The 21,341-nt window shown below is 48.7% G+C and overlaps 1 protein-coding gene across 3 annotated transcripts in view; it reads left to right on the top strand.

Moving 5' to 3' along the window:
- LOC141917711 (ras-related protein Rab-27B) overlaps window positions 1-21,341 on the top strand; it is a 49,771-nt gene that overhangs the window by 11,703 nt on the left and 16,727 nt on the right. Inside the window, exon 1 of one of the 3 annotated variants that reach the window (XM_074811106.1) lies at window positions 14,124-14,263. The exons of the other annotated variants lie outside the window; for them this stretch is intronic. The gene's annotated coding sequence lies outside the window, so the exon portion shown is untranslated. Of the gene's footprint in view, window positions 1-14,123; window positions 14,264-21,341 lie in introns of those variants that run through there. 3 annotated transcript variants of the gene reach the window in all.

Here is a 21,341-nt window from a genome sequence, read left to right as displayed (position 1 = left end):
TCTGTTTTGTTACAGTTAAATCACTTCTTCTCAGATGTGTAAAATTCAAAAATAACCCAGACAGTTCATCAGAGGCTGCAGACTCCGCTGTCTGCTCAACGCCGCAACAAACAGCCTTCATCTCTTGCCTCTGTAAGCAGATGCCTAGTGATAGATGTAGGTGGTGGAACTGGAAAACTTGGTTTGAAACAAGCACTTTTCTTCTAGACAACACTATTATATACCTTCCCTATTAGACAGCCTTTAATTTAACGAGCTTCCGTATTCTTTTAGATAAAAATGCCAGTCCCTCTTTGCATCCCCAGCCTGTTCTTTGCCGTGCACTCCCAATTGCATTTCACAATGTAGATAAAAGAACTCGGTGCCATTAGAGCAATTTTTAATTTCTGAATTTAGCGTGTGCCCTAAAACGTGGAAAAGATAACCCCTTGCTTATGCAAGGTTTTGATATTAATAATGTATTTCTGTGTGATTATATCATGTAGATTATTATGATATAATAATATCATATATAATATCATGTAGATTATTATTTAGGCTACTCTGTGGGTAAGAAACCCAGGTTGCATCCCATGGTGCAAGTGCAGATTTGCCCCCTGAAACGGTCACTGAATTTGCAGAATTAATGTCTCTTTAGAAATTATCTACTATTTTAATGTCACTGGTGAACCGTTCTGTGATTCTAAGTATCTTTCTCTTTTCAGCTCCGAAATCAGAATTTTTCCTACTTTATTTACTAAGATAATTACATCATACAACGAGGTAGAGTTGCACAACTGCGTGACCAATGTGAGTAATTCTTCAGAGTAACTTGGCATTTTTTAATAACCCTTTTAACTTGCCGAAGGAACCGCCCAGAGCGGTTTGGTTTCAGTCTGCTCTGAGGCTCAGGTGACGAAGACGAGACGAGCTATATCGTTCCCTCGACTGGGTGAATCCAATCTGTTCAGCTTAATGTTTCCTTGGGGGAACAGATTGCTTCATTACTTTCTGCTTCCTTCCACTAGACTGGTTTTTCTCAGTTATCCTTCGTGGCCCCCTAGAAGTAGTCCCCAGACTCCCGGGAGGTCGGGAATTACAAGGCAGTGCTTAGCTGTGCTGGAGATGGAGGATGTGTGGGTATCTAATGACCTGGAGGCTTCGGGTTTGCCTCAGCCCATGAGACATCAAAAGAGACTGCAACGAGGATGTGAAGGTCTTCATCAGTGACACGCGCTTCTCCCCATTCCCATTTTGTGGGGAGTCACCTGGGCTGGGCTGAGAGACCTAGAATAGTCCTTTCTGGCAGCCCAGACCCACCTAACTGCTGCCTGTTTTGATTCACAGATGATGATTTCTAACAGGGGTGCTGACCACCCCTTGCAGTGAATTTGTCCCTTCTGATAATATTCTGTATTTTCTTAACTATTTGTCATGAATCTTTTCTGTAATCTGTGGAAAAAGACGGTTCTGAGCACCAGCACGCTCCTGCGCACTGTCTCGTGAAGGGAAATACAGGTTTAAAAATACTTCTAGCAGCAGGCAGGATGGAAGTCAGATTTCCCAAATTCTCTGCAAAAGAGTGTCCAGAGAAGGGCAACGGAGCTGGTGCAGGGTCTGGAGCACAGGTCTGATGGGGAGCAGCTGAGGGAACTGGGGGGGTTTAGTGTGGAGAAGAGGAGGCTGAGGGGAGACCTCATGGCCCTCTGCAACTCCCTGAAAGGAGGGTGCAGAGAGGGGGGATGAGTCTCTTGAGCCAAGGAACAAGCGCCAGGACAAGAGGGAATGGCCTCAAGCTGCGCCAGGGCAGGGTCAGACTGGCTCTTAGGAAGGATTTCTTTGCAGAAGGGGTTGTTGGGCGTTGGAATGGGCTGCCCAGGGCAGGGGGGGAGTCCCCATCCCTGGAGGGGTTGAGAGTCGGGTTGACCCAGCGCTGAGGGATGTGGTGGAGTTGGGAACGGTCAGTGTGAGGTTCATGGTTGGACTGGAGGAGCTTTGGAGTTTTTTCCAACCGAGATGATTCTGGGATTCTGTAAAAAGCCCAGAGAAATTCCATAAGGAGCTCCGTTGCCCTTCTCTGGACACGCTCGAGTCATTCAATGGCCTTTTTGGAGTGAGGGGCCCAAAACTGAACCCACTCATCGAGGGGCGGCCTCACCAGTGCCGAGTCCAGGGGTCAGATCCCTTCCCTGTCCCTGCTGGCCACGCTAGTGCTGATACAAGCCAGGATGCCATTGGCCTTCTTGGCCACCTGGGCAAAGAAGGCTCTCCCACAGCCAGCCCAGGCATACACAGGGGTTTAGGAGTTCCTCAGGGGGCAAAATTAAACCTGAAAGCTGAACAGTGACTTCACTGCAGCCGAACTCAAAGCGGGCTGTGGCTGCAGTCAGCAGGTGGAACTCACGACAGGACTGCGGCACTGGTTTAGAACAGAAATAACTCTTCTCCTTGTTCCTGTGGAAGACTAATGAGCACGGTACACAATTACATGGCAAACGAGTTTAAATCCACTCTCTCGTAATCGCACGCCATGGTACAGGCTCTTTTGGTTCCTAATGATGTCTCGTCCCGCCACTCACACAGCACAGCTCATAGGCGACGCGGGGAGGGCATTCAACAAGAATAGCTGTCTCCATCCCACTGGGATGAAAACGTCTCCATCAAAGTAAGGAAGAAATATCCTCCTCTTTAAAAGGGCTTTTGAAAATCTTCACAGCCAGGACCTGGAGTTATTCAGGGACATTAGCACTTGTGGGAAAGGAGGATGGCAAAAATGTGCGTTAAATGTCCATCCTGGCTGAAAGGCCAACAGAGGATAGATGAGTGTAGTTGATGTTTTCAGACCCTCCTCATCCTCCTCTGGTAAGGTACCACGGGGAGGCAGGACCAAACGGGAGCTCCCCCCGCCGCCGCAGGGACACCGCTCGCCATGTCCTGCTGAAGGCAAAGGCCCAGGCCCCCATCCAGGGTGGTGTCACGACCCGGACTGGAAGCCCAGAGGGTCACAATGGTTCTGTGATCCCCTCAGGTTAAATGAAGGTGAAATGACACCAAAGGACAGGTTCAAATGTTTTACTTGAGGTAAAAACAGCTTAAACTTGGGAAAAGATAATAAGCGATGTGGTCTTTTATAAAAGGGAAGGGAAGGGAAGGGAAGGGAAGGGAAGGGAAGGGAAGGGAAGGGAAGGGAAGGGAAGGGAAGGGAAGGGAAGGGAAGGGAAGGGAAGGGAAGGGAAGGGAAGGGAAGGGAAGGGAAGGGAAGGGAAGGGAAGGGAAGGGAAGGGAAGGGAAGGGAAGGGAAGGGAAGGGAAGGGAAGGGAAGGGAAGGGAAGGGAAGGGAAGGGAAGGGAAGGGAAGGGAAGGGAAGGGAAGGGAAGGGAAGGGAAGGAAAGGAAAGGAAAGGAAAGGAAAGGAAAGGAAAGGAAAGGAAAGGAAAGGAAAGGAAAGGAAAGGAAAGGAAAGGAAAGGAAAGGAAAGGAAAGGAAAGGAAAGGAAAGGAAAGGAAAGGAAAGGAAAGGAAAGGAAAGGAAAGGAAAGGAAAGGAAAGACAGAGAGTCAAAGCAACCCTGTCACCACTCCTCGATCCAGCATTGTCTCAGGTCCAGTAATCTTGGGTGGTGGGTGCACAGCAAAGTTTTCTGTCGCCTTTTAAGTTCATCTTATCAGCTGATTTGCATATTAGACAAGAAGAGGCGGGTGTTCCACCAACTCCTTTCCATGAGAGATGAGGAAAAAAGGTGGAGCACAGGTTCAGCGGTCGTGCTCGCACCCCCCACCTTTATTTTTTCCTCAGTTTCCACAGACTTTTGCTGATTTGATGCTTCTTGAGAAGTCATCCAGCTTCTGGCAATGGACGCTCACCTCTTATCAGTCCTTATCACCTCCTCAGTGCCTAAAGCCACAAAATATCGGGTTTATACAATGGAGCCAGGGATTATGGATCCAATTCCCCTCTCTGAGGCTTATCGAAGGAATTTGACAATGCAACTGTGAGGGAGTGGGGATGTGTACCCTTCGATACACTCCTGCTTCCTTTGGCTAATCACAAAGGCCACAGCTTGTCCTTCAGGTTTTCTGTGTCGATGACTGTTCGAGGCATTAATTCCTTCAGTTCCTTACAGGTGGGCACTCTCGACCTCACCTTCCCCTTGCTGTGTCGATTGGACAGAAGAATAATATTTTTTAAAGCAGATATTCTCTGTTCAATGCAGTCTCCGGCTTGGTTGATCAGTTACTTATTCAGTGAAAGGTGTTTTCTTCTGCCAATTACAAATTCTACTCAGAAGATTCAGTATTCAATGATTTAGCCCGGATCACATGCTAGAGCTTCTGTTCCTCAAAATTGTCTTTGGGTAAGTTATACAAAGTCATGTACTTTAAATTGCTCAGAGGCAATTAATTTGGAGTGGCAACTTGTCACAATCCAACGCAGAATTCAAAATTCTCAAGTCGTTAGAATTTTGAGTGTTTGAATTTTACATTTGTTTTCCATGAACATTTACGTGGCTCCTTAATGACTGCAAATAGTGAAGCAAAATTTTAAAAAAAAGAGAGCGTTGAAATTTCAATTTAAAAATTAATATTAAAGACTATTCTCTTGTTCACAGTCATCTCAAGACACTACCTTTTATCTTAAGAAAAACTATCTGCATAATTCTCTTCTTGTAAGGTGTAACTCTGGGAATTAGATCCTCAAAGCAAAAGAGAAATAAAAAGAAAATTTTACTGGTAAAAACTGGTGCGTGCAAAACTGTGAAGATATCAGATACAAGGAGAAAATTGTGCATCTATAGGTACAAGTTCTTGCAAAAAGGAGGCTTAAGCTGCGCCAAGCGAGCCTTTCACGGCTCATCGAGATTATAAAATCTTGACGGATTGTTCCCATGGAAAATAAAAGATATTAGCTTTCTAAAGAGAACAGGATCGCCCTGTGTAAAGCCTTGCTTGTTGTTTGTGCTCCAGGCGCTGGCAGTGAAAACACTGATACATGAGACCTGCAAATAAAAAACAAAACAAAAAAAAAAGGGAAGACAGAGAGATGGGAAATAACTAATAAAAGGCTTGGAAAGATTCTAAAATATTTTAAAGCAGGTTTCTATCGACAGTCACAGCATATTTCAAGGTTTATATTCCCCAGTTGCCACCCAAGAGCGGACACCGTCGGAGGCCCGGTGCCCCCTGCTCTCGCAGGGAATGAGCCCCCGTGAGCGCTCTCGGGGCAGCGTCACACCAAAGGAAAACTGTCGATATTTTCAGACTGGAGAGATATTTTGTTGACCTGCAAAAATTGAGGCAGCTGGTTTTGATACGAGCACATTATTCCAGCTGCAACGGCGGAGGGACCTCGGAAAGCCATGAAAATGCAGAATGAGAAACAACCACTGCAGGGCTGGGGAATGGTGTGAAAAAGCCCCATTTCCTCCCATTCACATCCTTTGCATAACAGTGCGTATGGTTGGAGGGAAATAACTAAATAACAGAATCCCAGAATCATCTGGGTTGGAAAAGCCCTTGAAGCTCCTCCAGTCCAACCATGAACCTCACACTGACCGTTCCCAACTCCACCAGATCCCTCAGCGCTGGGTCAACCCGACTCTTCAACCCCTCCAGGGATGGGGACTCCCCCCCTGCCTTGGGCAGCCCATTCCAATGCCCAACAACCCCTTCTGAAAAGAAATCCTTCCTAAGAGCCAGTCTGACCCTGCCCTGGCGCAGCTTGAGGCCATTCCCTCTTGTCCTGGCGCTGGTTCCTTGGCTCAAGAGACTCATCCCCCCTCTCTGCACCCTCCTTTCAGGGAGTTGTAGAGGGCCATGAGGTCTCCCCTCAGCCTCCTCTTCTCCACACTAAACCCCCCCAGTTCCCTCAGCCGCTCCCCATCACACCTGTGCTCCAGACCCTGCACCAGCTCCGTTGCCCTTCTCTGGACACGCTCGAGTCATTCAATGGCCTTTTTGGAGTGAGGGGCCCAAAACTGAACCCAGTCATTAAGGGGCGGCCTCACCAGTGCCGAGCACAGGGGTCAGATCCCTTCCCTGTCCCTGCTGGCCACGCTAGTGCTGATACAAGCCAGGATGCCATTGGCCTGCTTGGCCACCTGGGCACACTGCTGGCTCATTATCAATCAACCCCCCCAGGTCCCTCTCTGGCTGGCAGCTCTCCAGCCACCCCTCCCCAAGCCTTGAGCAAGCCATGATTATTCCGCCTAGAGCACGGTCGGGGTGGCGACCGCCTGGCACAGGGCCCAGGGCACGTCTCCCACGCTCGCCAGAGCACTGAGCAGCTCTTCCAGCTCATTTCAGTGCCCAGGCCAGCAGCCCCCCTGGACTGCAGCATCTCCATGCAGGAACAGCTCTGCAGAAGCCACCTGGGACCCAACTGGGTCAATGCCGAGCAGGAGCTAACGAGGCTTGATGAGCCTGATTGGAATTTGCGCTGCTGATTGCCTTCTGCGGTGAATCTCTATTTCGTGTGTTTTGCTGCCATTTAAATGTGAAGAGCCACTTCTTGTCAAAGCTGTGGAGCACTTAGACCACATTTGTTCCTTCTGGGCCAAATCACCTGTTCCTTCTCCAAACTAGGCAAGAAGTGGTTGTGAAGCACCTATGACCCATGTCTTCCCGCATCTCCTGCTTCGATGTGGGGGAACGATTGTGTTCCCGAGCTCAGGCTGCAGGTTTAGACCCCCTCGGGTTTTGCATCTTGCCCCTACGTGCTGCTTCAGCAGACAGGTCACCCCCCACCAGCCCAAGGACATTCCCCAGGCAGTGCTGTCCTGCTCGCTTGCGGACATCACACAAGCCCTTGTCTCCAGCTTCCCACTTGGGTCAAGCTTTAATTTTATTCTTTCCAGGCTTTCTAAAGAGAAAGGCACAGGGTGGGGAGCGAGAGGTGCCTGCGAGGAGCAACCGGCACTCCCTGCCCCTCGTAGCCAGCGGCCACCCACCTCTCCAACCACACAGTTTAATTAGCCAGAGCTCATCCAGAAGCTTTTCTCAGTGAGTCATAATTTTACAGCAATCTTGTTAGGTTCATTTTTAGCGGGGATAAAGCACTCCTCGTTCTCGGCACGCCACGCTCTTTTCCAGCGCCCGGCAAATCACACTCACTCGGCGCATTAAGGAGCACTCTGTTTCCAGGTTTTACAGATTAATTTCATTCAGAGCTTTTTAGCCTTTGCATGTAACAAGGGCCATTTTTAGTGCAAAGAAAGAGTTTTTATGTGATTCCTAGCTCAAATGTCTTCCGCTTGATATTCTGGATGGGGGATGTATGAGCATATGGGAATACTTCAAGGGGCTGGTGTTCTGCATGAAGCTACATCGATGGGTTTGGTGGCTCAGGTAGATTGTACAGGATGTGGTGCCACATCCCTAAACTAACCCCCGTCCTCTGCCTATGTCCGACTCGTGATTTGAATCACTCTTGTGAACTTGCATGATGGGCAGAAGAGACCTCGACAACCTCCTTGTCTGGTAGTTCTGGGTTTAGACCTGATCTACCTGATCGTTGGTACCTCTTCATCCAGGCCAATGCGTTTTGTTTGAACTAGAGCAAGCAATTTTGAACCATTCGTTCAGAAAATGGCAGGTTTTGCCTATATTTCTGCCATTCTGTCTCACTTTTTAATTGAATTAGCCCATTCTTATCCATGCATAGGATGACTAGAAGCTTCTTTTTCTCCCTTATTCCAGCAGAGGTTTTGACAATGATGTTTGCACTGTTTCCTCTTGCTGCAGAAGGGCACGACATCACCATCCGAGTTTTTGGGGTAAACCCCAGCCTTTCCCCTCACCTCCCCTCTAACCCCACGGGCCGGTCTCTGCCTCAGCGACCCCGATGGCAGAGCAGCGGGGACCTGAGGCCGTGTCTGTGCAGTGAGATTGTGCCCTCCCCATCACCCCAGAAAACCCGCCCTGCAAACGAGCAGCTTCCTTTCCCGCGTTGCTAATTAACTCGGTGGGTGAATCCATAGAAAATCCTGCAGTTGTGACACCGACCGGCGCCTCGGGAGACCACAGCTGCCACCGCGGGAGAGGGGGACCTGCACGAAGCCGGGTCTTTTCCTTCAGACTGTTTTTCGGAGTTTATAAAAGTGATTCCGCATAAATTTTAAAGCAAATTTACAGCTAGCTCTGTTGAAACGCAGGAGTGGCTTGCTCAAAAGAGATGCAATTTGGGCCGGCGTGAAATATTTTTCTGTTTTGTTCTGGTTTTGCAATGTTTCTGTAGATAACGTGAAAATGTCCAGAGGAAACGTAGGGACAAGGGACGCACACAGAGGCAGTGTGATAAGCTGTTCTAAATCGCCTCAAATGAAGTTAAGATAATGAGACAGGTCTGTTCAAATCAGGGTGTTTTTTCCTATCGCAACAGCCCCAGGTACTGAAAAGGAACATTATTACATTTCCAACTGGCCAGCGCTTGCGAATTGCTGCTTCTGCAGCAAGTGAGAGTCACGGGAGACCAAGTCAAACTCAAGGAACTGATGAAGTTCAGCGCAGGCTTTGTTGTACATCTTTCCTCACCGCGAATAAATAAATGCAGATGCAGTATTTAGGGGCCGATGCTCAGCGTTTGCAACATCAAAGTGATCCTGGTTTGTTTCTGAACGGTTGGGCGCATCAAATATTTAAAACATCGTAACACAAGGAACTAGGGAAAACGGGTGCATTTTGAAGTTAAATAACAGATCTGATTTTAAAGAGTGATGCAAATCACTTGCAATTGCAGAGAGAATTTTTGACCAGGCGGAAACGATCAAGGTCATTATCTGCTGGCCTTGACAATGTTCTTTTTTCAGGAAAATAACATTTTCTGGGTCTGAAACAAATCTGCGGCAAGCCTCTGGATGAAAAATGTATTTTAATCCAGAAACTTAGTTGCAATAAGTAACTAATTAATCGGGGCTTTTCTTTTTAACATCATTTTGGGCAGAAGAGGATATTGGTTTCCGTTCAACCCTGTTCATTCTTCTTCTTCTTAACTAATTAGCCCCTGGCTATTGAATCATGGTGCAGAAAATATGAGCATATCCTGCTGAATTATTATGGTTTAGGAAACGTATAATGGATTAAATATCCTATTGGCATAAGATGATCGAGTTTTGTTGAGCTTAGTGGAGTTACACTGGCAGCCACCAAGAGGTGAGCTCTGTCTCTGTGTACGAGTGCATAGACTAGACTAGATTAGGCCAGACTAGAATAGACTAGAATATTTCTGTTAGAAGGGACCTACAACCATCTAGTCCAACACCCAGCGAGCACACAAACCAGAGGAAGGGGTGAGGGGAGCTCCTGGGGACCTGAACTGTTCGTAGATGCCCAGCACAACTGGGAGAGGATGTGGGTGGTGGCAGAGAGGAGGAGGAAGGGGAGAAAGCAGCATAGACATGGAAGACTGACTCATTAAATAAATCTGTGATATGTGCCTTATCTAATGAACTTGTGGGCCTTATGTCACTAAGTCAACTGTTTGCTCCAGATTCACCTTGGTCACATAGCCAGGTTTTGTGTTCTAATCTAAATAAGCTCTTTACAAACATTTTATGCTGCTGCTTGTGCGTTTAGTCTGGGTGGGGTTTTTTTTGCGCCGAGGGCCAAGAAACATGCTTGATACTATTTAAAACATACAGAAAGTTTCTCCTCAAAGAACCTTGGCAATTCAGGCAGTACTTTGGTCAAGGACAGGATGAGAAAGAATATGAAATACGCTAGCAACACTTTGTCATTACTCAGTTCAGACATAGCCATGTCTGATTGATTGCTTTCATTAAATATCACTAATTGCTCCTGACAGCCCTTTGGTCTTATGCGTGTTAAGGCCCCTCGCACACTTTGGCACATCGCACGCCCCAGCGACCAAAATCCTACCTGATGCGTGAGACTTGTTAGGCCAGCTTAAGAAAACAGCGTGCCCCAGCCCTTAGAGCCCCACGCTGAGTTAAGCAAGACTAAAGCAGACCGAGCGCACTTGCGTGAGAACTTCATAGCAGTTTAATGAGGTTGAATCTACATTAATTTAGCTTGCATTAGTGAGATGAAAAATGACGCTGTTAATGCTTTGTGAAAAACCACAACTGAGCCGCAAGAACTGGTTTAAGACAACTTACTTAAAGGCATACACCGGTTTTGCTGAACGGAGTTAAAATGATTATTTTTTTTTTTCCCTTCCGAGTAGAGCAGGCCTTAAAGAAAAATTTGAATAAGAAATCATTATCTGGGATAATTAAAGGAAAAACAGGGGAAGAGAGAGAGTTGGCTGCAACTTCTTCCTTATTGCTGGAGAAGAGTGAAGCTATGCCTAGCTGGGCAGCTGCTGCCAGCTGGGATTTGTTCCCGGCTGCGGGCACAGGGAGAGCAGGTGAGATAACATATTTGCTTTCATTGTGGTGCAATATCGCAGCTAATGCAAATATGCTCGTCACAGGGAACGTAAATACCACATCCTGCTAGTACTTCCAAAGGAGATCCAGCCCTTTTTTTAAAAAAACAGCGTATCAGGAAATACCACCCTTTCATTATTAACGTTGTATGATCTTCTCTAATAACTCGGTGAAGTACTTGTTCAGTCACTGCTGTTTCACATGAAATTTTTCTATCTGGAAAGAACAGGATCCGCACACATTTCCTGTGTTCTTGTGAATAACGCCGAATTTTAATTGTTAAGAGGAATAAGCAGGAAACTGGGCTGCTAAGTAAGACATTTGCCTTGAATTTATGGGACCCAAAAGAAACACAACTCCCATAGTTTTATTCAACATTTAGCAGCCTAGAGGAGATAAAGAGGAAACTTATCTAGAAACTGCAAGGGCTTTAGAGAAATGCTTCTGTCTGAAACCGTCCGTCATAGCAAAACATTTCCAGTTATATAAAAAGAGCTGGCAACCAGCAGAGTTACTAATTGCCTGTGTGGCCAGACTGAATCACTGCTGATTGCGAGCCAATTTGTCAGCTACTGTGTGGGTGCAAAGTTCTGAGCTGTGAGGCCTCAAAGAAATGTTTGCCAACAGTTTGATCTCCTCTGTCTACGAGCACTGGGCATTTAGCAGCGGGGAGAGGGGCAAACGGAGCAGCGATAACCCGTTTAGGAATGTTGAAGGGAGGTAACGCTGGCAACCGGTCTGACTGATCTTCAACTGAGTGGTTGCTGTTCCCAGCTGAGCTGCATGGGAAGTATTTTTCAAAAAGGACGTGTGCGCCGTTGGTAAGAAGGTTTATTCGTAAGCTGTGCAGCCCAAAGAAGAAAAAACTCAGAAAAACTCTTTTTCTCACAGTAGTGACAGCACCGTTTTGAAACACGGCCAGTAACAATCCCCAGCGAAGGGCAGAAACCATTTAAACAGACTCTAAGTGCTAGAAAGTGGGACTGGGTGCAGCTGGATCATCCTCCTGGGATCATGGAAGGTCCCCTGCAGCTATCCCAGTATCGGGACAGACAGAAATCAAACCAGAACAAATAACAGCAGAGGGTTCCTATATGTTCACGTAGGGTGTGAAGCTCAAACTCCCATTTTTTGCTCCTCACCCGATGGTGTGTTTTACTGACCGGCTTTAGCGGTGTGACACCTCAGCCTTCGCCGTCACATCTCAGCAATGACCTCACGCACGCAAAAATGACACGTAAAAGAGAAATTATAAACTTCACAGTACGTTCTGCCGAAACTATGACAAGTCCAAGGATTTGAGTGAAATTATTAGCACTCACTCTGAACATGCAGCTCTGCCACCCGAGGGCTTTGCAATGTGCTATAACCTTGACAGAATAAGCACGCAGGGTAACACCAGCCCTTATTTTTCTGTGCTGTTCTCACTCAGCTCTCTCCCTCTCCTGCCTAGTGCGTTCTTATCTTTAAAGCAGATATTTTGGGGCCAAACTCTGCTAGTACTATGTGCTGGTTATCAGCAGCATAGTGCAAATGCTGTACTTGTTTTCCACGTTAACACCAATAACCTGGGAGGCTTCTCGGGTGCTCTGCAATGCAGACATCAAATTCATTTTAAGTTAGAGTAAAGAGTTACCCTCGTGTAATGACAAGCCTGTAGCAGAAATTATTATAACTGTGCTGCTGGGCTGTATGAGCTCACTGAAGGTAGCCCAATCCTAGGATTGACATGTGGAAGCGCTTCAGAAAGAGCTGCGCTTTAGCTATAAAATGCTGGGTTGTTGGGGTTTTTTTTGGCTCCGAAATACTGGAGGGTTTTTTAGCTACAAAATACTGGGGGTTTTTTTTCAGTAGCACAGAGTAATTGCGTTAGCAGTGACTGGATTAGCACTGGATGAACTCTTGTAGCTGCACCGCTCGATCCTCGCAGCATTGGGACGCCGGAGTAGCGACAGGGTTTGAAACACAACCCAGCTGGCCAACTGTCTTGGATTGAGTTTTGGGAACTAAATTTTGAGTTTTTTACAGCAGCCCCAAGGAGAAGGACTTGGCGGGGCTGGGGGGTGGAAAACTGCCTGTGAGCCAGCAACGTGCGCTGGCAGCCCAGAAAGCCACCCGTGTGCTGGGCTGCACCCAGAGCAGTGTGGGCAGCAGGGCGATGGGGGGGATTCTCCCCCTCTGCTCTGCTCTGTGAGACCCCCCTGCAGTGCTGGGTCCAGCTCTGGGGGCACCAACAGCAGAAGGACACGGAGCTGCTCGAGCGGGGCCAGAGGAGGCCATGAAGATGCTGGGGGGGCTGGAGCACCCCCCTGTGAGGACAGGCTGAGAGAGTTGGGGGGTTCAGCTGGAGAAGAGAAGGCTCCGGGGAGACCTTAGAGCGGCCTCCCAGGACTGAAAGGGGCTACAGGAAAGGGGGGAGGGACTCTTGATCAGGGGGGTAGGGATAGGATGAGGGGGAACGGTTTTAAACTGAAAGAGGGGAGATTTAGATGAGATGTAAGGAAGAAATTCTTCCCTGTGAGGGTGGTGAGGCCCTGGCACGGGTTGCCCAGAGAAGCTGTGGCTGCCCCCTCCCTGGAAGGGTTCAAGGCCAGGTTGGACGGGGCTTTGGGCAACCTGGGCTAGTGGAAGGTGTCCCTGCCCGGGGCAGGGGGGTGGCACTGGGTGATCTTTAAGGTCCCTTCCAACCCAAACCAGTCTGTGATTCTATGAACTAGGAGGTGGATTAAAGGGAAAATTTGAGTTAACCTGAGCTAGCAAGGCTGTGGAAAGCAGCCCTTTAACGCCTTCCCCTAAGGATTGAGGGGGGTGAGCACTAATAGGTTACAGCTGCTCTTTGCTCTGGATCAGGGCCGCTCCCCTGGTAAAACCTGAACACCCATTTAACCCATGGCAGGGCACAAGTTGGGACTGGCCTTCCTCCTCCTCCTCCTCCTCCTCAAGCAGTGTTGGCCCTGCTCGCAGGCCGAGGAAAGCCGATGGCTGGGTCCTGCTTGGAGCAGAGACTCTCCCTCAGAGCAAAGATGCTGCTCAAGCCCCTGGTTTCCTCGGAGAGGGGGGAAAGCTGGAAACCTGCCACTGGAGAGGGAGGGAAAATCAGGAATGGTGGGGGCTTGTGTGTGGGGGTCCCTGGCCTGAGGGAAAATCAGAAATGGGGGGGGGTCTAGTTGGGGGGGGGTCACTCAGCTGAGGGAAAATCAGGGATGGGGGGTCCCTGGCCTGAGGGAAAATCAGGGATGCGGGGTCCATCAGCTGAGGGAAAATCAGGGAGGGGGGATCTAGTTTGGGGGTTCCCTGGCCTGAGGGAACATGAGGGATGGGGGGGTCCCTCAACTGAGGGAAAATGAGGGATGGGGGGTCCCTTACCTGAGGGAAAATCAGGGAGGGGGGGTCTAGTGTGGGGGTTCCCTCGCCTGAGGGAAAATGAGGGATGGCGTATCCCTGGTCTAAGGGAAAATCAGGGATGAGTGATAGAGTGCAGGGGGGTCCTCGCCTGAGGGAAAACCAGGGAGGGGGGGTTTTACTGTGAGACCCCTTTTCCCAGTCTCTGAGGGCCCCGCGTTTTCCCGCCCGGAGGGAGGGCTGCTCCCCGTCTCGCTCCCACAGGTTTTAGCGTCTCAGGAAGAGACACCCGCAGCAGGGCGGGCCGGGGGGTGCTTCCCCTCAGGAGAACCCGGTTGTGTGCGTGTGTGTGTGTTCCACCCTCCCGCTTCATCCCCTTCCGTCCCGTCCCCGCCCCGCCGCCGGCAGCCGCCCGCCTCGGCCCCGGGGCCGGCAGCGACGCCTCCGCCTCAGCCCAGCCTCGGCGCCGGGCTCCCGCAGAGGGAGGTGCTCCGCGCCTCGCTCGTCTCCCTTTCGCCGCCGACAGCGAGGGAAGAAGCGCGGCGGCTCCCGGAGAACAGGTCTCTGCCGCCGGCGGGTGAAGGGAAGGGCGGGAACAGCGGCCACCTTGGCCGGCCTCGCTTCCCGCCGTTACCGCGGCCCGCGGAGGCCGGGCGGTGGGCCAGGCCCGCGGTGGGGCGGCCCCGGGATTTGGGGGCTGGAGGGAGGGTAAAATGGAGATCGGGGGTGGGGAGGCGGGTTGCGGGATTTAAAATCGCTTGGGGAAGGTGAGCACGGAGCCCGGCCAGCCGCTCCGCTCCAGCCCGCGGCCCGGGGCGGCCGCCCCGGGCCGCGGGCTGGAGCGGGGCGGCAGGCGGGAGTCCCACCCCCGACATGCAGCCACTGTCGCGACAGTGTTCCCCTCATGACAACGAAGGGGGGGGGGGGGGGGCGGGGGGGCGTGAGAGGGTGTCTAGATGTCTGGCACATCCTGCGTTTTGAGCTGGCAGGTTTTGTGAATGTCAAAGACCCGGCTCGTAGGAAGGGAAGGGCATCTCGTGAATGATGCGTCTAAAGCCTAAAATGAATTCGTAACAAGGCGCTTTTATTCCGGAATGTCCAAATATAGTTACCCCGAAATAGTTCTTCCGTGAGCAGACACGTTTTTACGGCGCAGTGTCTGCTGTCGTTTCTTAATTTGGGGGGAGGAATGGGATGAGAATATGGTATGAAGTATATAAAAAGATCAGCAGAGACGGAAGCAGAATGCACTGTTTCATTTAAAAAAAAAATACCCAACTGCTTCCGAAATACCGTGAACTGGTATTTCTATTGTTACGCCAATGTATGGTTAATACTCTTTTATACCTACTCAATCCTATTATTGCAGAGAGGCTTCTTTCATGCAGTTTTATGCACTTTGCAGGGGCCACGGAAACAGATTTGGTCCTTAAATTCGTAGCCAAGCCCAACTTCTGCAGAGTTTAACTGAAGCGACTTTGCGAGCGGCTGTGGCAGGAGGAGAAAGGCAGGTACACGGAGTAGCAGAGAAAGAGTTTGCCTCTTCTGAACTCTAGTATAAAAGTTCTTTTAAAGTAGCTTTGTGCCGTGGGCTGTAGGCGCAAAAAAAAAAAAAAAATTGCCAAAGGTAAAATGAATTGCATACTTGCAGGCATATGGGGGGAAAAAAGGCCTGAGTCTTGGAGTTATGCTAATTCACACCAGTGAGAGAGAGTGTGATTCCTCTTTCAGTTCTTTAATCAGACTTTGACTCAAAGGAGAAACAGTTTTCCCATGCTGAAAAACTCTTCTCAACAAATCTGGTGGGTTTTGGCTGCGTGTGAAGTTCTCAAGATGGGGTGTTACAAGTAAATGCGCAAGAAGGCACTGTTGGCAGTTTTGCACACAGCGTTGTTGGAAAGCTCTGTTAAAACATGGTGCTAGGGAAGTTTGAACAGCTGCAGAGAAAAGCGACAGCTCTCATGGTGTGGTGCTTATTTTTGCCTTCAAAGAAACAGCAATATATTGCAGCCTGCTAAAATGTGCGAACTGGGGAGTAGCAACATGCTCCCTTAGAGCGTGCCTAGAAACTGCTAAGGCTGACATATGACAACCTGGTCATTACTGAAATACATGCTGTCACTGTTTAAAGCTGGCATCATAGCGTCTCGAAAAATATCCTGCCCTTGAGAGCACATCACAAAATACAGTTGTACACTGCTTACCTGTATATCCGTGAGCCCTGCCTGCTAAAAGTCCGAATTTGCATTTGCAAGAGGTCTTTTTTATTTTTTATTCTGGGAGAAGCTGGGCTTTTCTCACTCTTTGTGCGTTGCAGCCTCAATTTTCCAAGCTGATTTTCCTGTTAGCATGCGGCAGGTTTTTGGTCTCAGAACTGCTGCTGTAAGTACACGTCGTGCTGGTTCCCACGAAAGCGTTAGGTTTGCTCCTTCATTAAGAAACAAAATAGCCAAGAGTAATTCAGCACAAAGTCTGTGGTTTGCATTTTGTCTGCTGAACTGCAGCACAGGGAAGCAACATGGGCAGTAGTAGCGTAACGCAGGGGGTCTGCGGTTGATTTGGGTGGAATTGGGACAAAGTTTGAGCCTGGCAGTGGGTCCTTCCCCCCTGCCACTCCTGTGGCCTGGGTGGGGGTACCTGTGTCCAGCAGCCGAGTACTCCCTGCTGCGATACTCCCTGTGCTCTGTCCTGGTGAACTATGGCTGTGAAATGGCCGGACAGCGTGGAAATAGCCCATTTCAGTGATCTAAACCACAGGTTTATCAAGCAGTGGATAATTCTCCGGGGTGACTGATAGAGAGTGAACCACGTAATCTTGAAATTTCCTGTCAGGAAAGGAGCTTTAAGATGTACGTTTCCTGTTGAATCTTGAAGAACTGGCTAATTCCTGTAGGTTAGAGGGATAAAACTCATTGCTAATCTTGCTTGTGGCAGCTCCTAACTCACTCCTCGGTCTCGCCCTCAAAACCTTTCATGTGTTTGTCTGCCCCTAAGCCCCCGTGTCCGCTCCTGGTGCCGTTGGCGTGGTTCAGGCAGGGCTGGTGTTAACCAGGGTGGGGTGAGCACGGCTGTTTCTTGCGAGGCAGAGGAGAACCAGCTAACGTGAGAGCTGAGGAAGGGGTGTTCCTGGTGTCTGCCTGCCCTGTCCTCCTGCGAGCAGAAGGCCGCTGGTGCAGGGTGAGGAGAAGCACACGCGGGGAAGCTCGCAGGTGTGAGCGATAGCCCAGGAGGAGCATCATGGGGAGTTGAGAAGACAGGCAAGAGAAGACCTTTCTCCTCTCTGGTACAGCCTCAGCTGGAGGAGAAAAATAACTGTTCTCTCTGCAGCTTTAAGGGGTTAAAACTTCGGGGATAACCAATTTATGCCCAAGCAGTACAATAGACTTTAATTCCTCAAACCTTTCACGGAATAATCAGCTTGCAAAGAAGAAATGATTTACTGTTTCAAAAGCAGTGATTTAAACGTCTAACAGCCATTAGCTTGTTAGAACTAATGACTTTCTATCTGGAGGAACCTTCTTTACAATTGGCAGTCCTTAAAGAGCCACAGTAAATGGGATCAGATTATTTGACAAGCCAAACCATTTTGATCCCTGCTGTATGTTTTTATTTAAACAGGATGATACAGGGAGTGGAAATCTGCCTCGCTGTATGGAGGGAAGTGTATCTGCTGTTGTGGCTAATTATTGCAGAGATTATTTAAGGGGACACTCCAAGAGTTGGAGCTTTCCAAGCCTGTCCTACGCAATAGGGAACAAAAGACATTAATTTTCATTAATTTTCATGCCAAAAATCTTTACCTGTCTGACAGCAAAAGGGAAACTGCTCTGAGGATTGCAGAAGGGCCTGTAGGAAGTGCAATCAAATGTATCTGCCTGCACAGCGTTCCCCGGGGTGAGGTGTGAGCTGAGTGTGCAGGCGGCAGGGCCAGCCTCTGGCCTTTTGGGATGTGAGAGAACCCTGTGAAGCTGCACTTCAGCCACCAAAAAAGCCTCCGTGTTTCTAGGTGAGTCCCTGCACAGGCCTGCGATGCAGCCAGGTGAGTTTGCCAGCCTAAGGGAGGTTTGCTATTAAAGGAACTGAAAACCTAGCCCAAAGAGTTTTGGGAAAAGCAGTGATGTGTAGAAATATGGATCTGTCCAGGGTGCAGCCAGCCAACAGCTTAAATTGCTGTAATGGCAGCTTTGGTTTTCACTAAAGCTATGTACTTTTTTTTCCCCCCTTTAGTATCCATACAGCCCATTATCTGTAGGCAGCACGAAGTAGAAGTTCTCCCAGTCTTAATCTTGATTCAGACTTTCCATTAGAGACTTCGCTATGAAGATGCTCCAGAAGACAGGTTTGGCTTCATTCGGGGATCAGTTAGAGGGCTAACAATGGCCCCTGGCTCATGGTGATCAGCCCTGTGTTCCCCTGCTGCTTCCCAGAATATTTTTGGCAGGAGATTAGAAAGGATCTACGGTAACAAAGCCGAGCAACCTTTGGGCTGGCTTAACTGTAAGGCAGTAACTGGTTAGTGGAGCAACGCTGTTGCGTACCGTCAGAGGACGGCCCTAACTATCGGGACAGGCTTTCTAAGCTGTGGAGTTGACTTTCCTCCCTCCACCCCCTTGCTCTTTACTCTGTTGATAACTGTTCGTGGCACACATTGATTCATGTATGCAGGAGGAGGGGTAGTGTTATAAAAAACACGAGTAGCTGGCAAACGTTCAGGGCTTTTAGATGTAATCATCCAGTTTGGAGTCTTCATCGGCGTATCAGGGTTCCTAAATTTAAATAGAGATCTGCAGAAAAACAGTGTAACAGTCACGTGCTTGGTGGCAAAGGCTGGGCTTTGTCAAAGGAGTTTTACAAAAGATTTATGATGAGTTTTGGATTCAAAGCATGAATTTGATAAGGTCAGGGAGAGACCAAGTATGGATAATGATACCATGCTTCTGCAGTTAAAAGGGAAGTCTAGCCCACTTCGTGTCTTTCCAATAACTATATTAGCTCATAAATTTTCATCGAGTTTATTTTTTTTTTTTTTCCCCTGACACACAGACAGATAAATAACATGATGAAGGGTAGGCTTCGCTTGCTCTCCGGAGAGCAGCAGAGACACGGAGGGTTTGAACAGCAGGTCAGCAGGGAGCTGCTCAGCGTCTCTCCCGGAATCTGCGGCGTGTTGGGAAGTGACCCTGCGCTTGTGAGGTTAGAATATTTGCCATCTGGGTTATTTTACAGTGGCAGGATTGTGCTGCCTTTTGCAAAATCCATTTTGGGCTTGTGTATTTTGCGGGTATTTTGTAAACGATCGTTATTTTCTGCTCAGTAGCACAGTTATATTTGTGTAGTCAATCAAGTGTGATAGACTGGATTACGGGTTAAATACAGACCTACCGTGGCACAGTCAACCCAGAACTAATTCCTGTGCTTACCAAGCAGGTTTTTGAAGCGGTGAAATAGAGGAAAATATGTTTGGTTGCTTGTGTTGTAACTCACCTCGCACCATGTGTTTGGCGTAGAGGAAAAAAACACCACGGAAATATCGTGACAACAGCCTCCCGTAATGGTTGGCCATGCTCCTTGTCTTTGCCTTTTTTTTTTTTCTTTTTTTTGTATTGCGTCTATTTTTCATATTGATTAATACCGAAAATGACTGAATTAGTCACTCTTCTCCCTTGCCCACACAAATGTAAATATGTATTTGCTGTCTGTGCCTGCAGCGAGAGAGTTTTTGGGCAGCAATGCCTGGAAGGGAAAGGCTTCAGCGCTGCTCTTCCCTCTTTAGCTACGAGTTGGGGTGGTGGAGCGTGCCGGGTGAGAAAAGGACCCCAAAAGCTGTGGGTATGTGACTGAAAAACACGAATGGACGTGGAGGGGTGAGAGCGTGCTGCTTGGTTTATTCCAAATAACACCTGCGGGCCGTGCGGCCACGTGAATGGGTTCTAGCTTAGGAAATGTCTATTTAAAAAGCGGGGTTTGGAGATTTTGCTGGTGTTGCTTGTGTGAACCCTCGCTGCGGGCTTCTCCTGACTTGAAGGGGGGTTTAAAGTGGAATTCTTGGGGATTTAAAGTGGAATTCTTGAGGGCTCCTTTGGGGGCACATGCGAGGAGCACGGTGACAAACTCCCCTTCTTACCTGTGGAGTTATGCTCAGTTGTGGAGTTACGCTGAGCCTGTGCTCCACTGGGTGAAGGCTGAAAATCCATATATTTAAAGAACTTCTAAAACGCAGTACGTTCTGTATATATTTCTTTATTAAAAAGGGTATCCTGGCTTACTAAAAGCGAGTAGTACGTGGCTGTGGCTTGCCAAGAGTCTTTTACATACTGAAGCCTGAAACTGTCTGCGCTCAAACGCTGCGAGGTGTCCATGCCAGCAAGCAGCCGTCTGGTCCTCCGGGGGTTTCCACTGTAAGGAAGAAAATGAGGAAGGATCATTTCTTTCACACCGATGCCACATTTGTTACGTATTGTTGCTCACGGCTCCTATATGGAAATTATTGTGCGTGCCTGACTTTTGAGCAGAGAAGCCAGCTTTAATTTCATCTCAGCGTAGCTCCAGTGAGTTGTTTGAATTTTTTTTTTTTTTTTAATTTTTTTTTTGAGGGGAAAAAAATGTTTGGCTCATTGTGGGCCGTTTACTTGGCAGCTGTGAGGCTCTGCTTTTAGGCAGATGATTGCAGACAAATTACAGTGTGATGCTGGGATGACTGGAGTTTTATCTGATCTTTCCTACATCCTGTCTCTTTCTCCCGCTCGGGAAGGACTTGCGGGGCTACTTTCTGATAATGCACTCTTAAATTCATTCTCTGTTCCACTTTGCGTCGCAGACGTTCCTGTATGCCCTCTCTGCTAGGGAAGAGGTGTCTAACGAGGCTGCGTTAATGAGTTTGATGTTTATAATCTGGTCGGTGTGGGGTTCTCCGTTGGATGCTCCTTGGCAAGAGATGCTCTCCCACAGCAAGAGAGTAACAGATTGTGGGGTTTTGAGGGCGACACGGGACTGGAGTTGAGTTCTTTGCTGTACTGATTGTGGCTGGGATAGAGTTAATACCAGTCAGAATCTCGAGGATGAAAGAAAAGGAGGTTTTCTGGTGTTCCCGCAGAAGACCGGGGGAGGCTTTCTGCTCATGCTGCAGAGCTTTGCGTTTCTGTTCAAAGGAGCTAAAAACTTCAAAGACCAGCCACGTCCAGGTCAGTCTTGGGATGTCTTTCTGCTACAGCCCGTATGATTTGTTTAGGAGGGTGGACGGAGCTAGAAATAATTCATTTCAAAACTCCCTTTACGTAGCGACTCTGATTTCCAACAGGAACCTGCTGCTGTCAGTGGTTTTTGTCTCCTAGAAGTGACTCGAACAGGAAACCTAGCAGGCATCCTGTCCCCCCACGGATCAGCTTTGCCTAGCTCTCTGCTCTTTTCTCGGTTGGGAGTCTCCGTGCAGCTCTTTATTTATCAGAAACGTAACGGTATGTCTGTGGGGTGCTGGGGAATGAGAACGGCTCTTCTTGGTGGCACCATGCTAAACTGGGTCAGTGCCCACCTGCCTCTCAGGCCTTTGCCCAGTGATTTTTAAACCACGGGTTGGTGTTGGGCTCATCCCTCTTGGTGGCAAGCACCAAGGTTGTCACCTCCATCCAACTGCTGACCCCA

Source organism: Strix aluco, chromosome W (assembly GCF_031877795.1).
Source record: "Strix aluco isolate bStrAlu1 chromosome W, bStrAlu1.hap1, whole genome shotgun sequence".
Lineage (NCBI taxonomy): Eukaryota > Metazoa > Chordata > Aves > Strigiformes > Strigidae > Strix > Strix aluco.
This window is presented reverse-complemented; position numbering and strand designations above follow the sequence as displayed.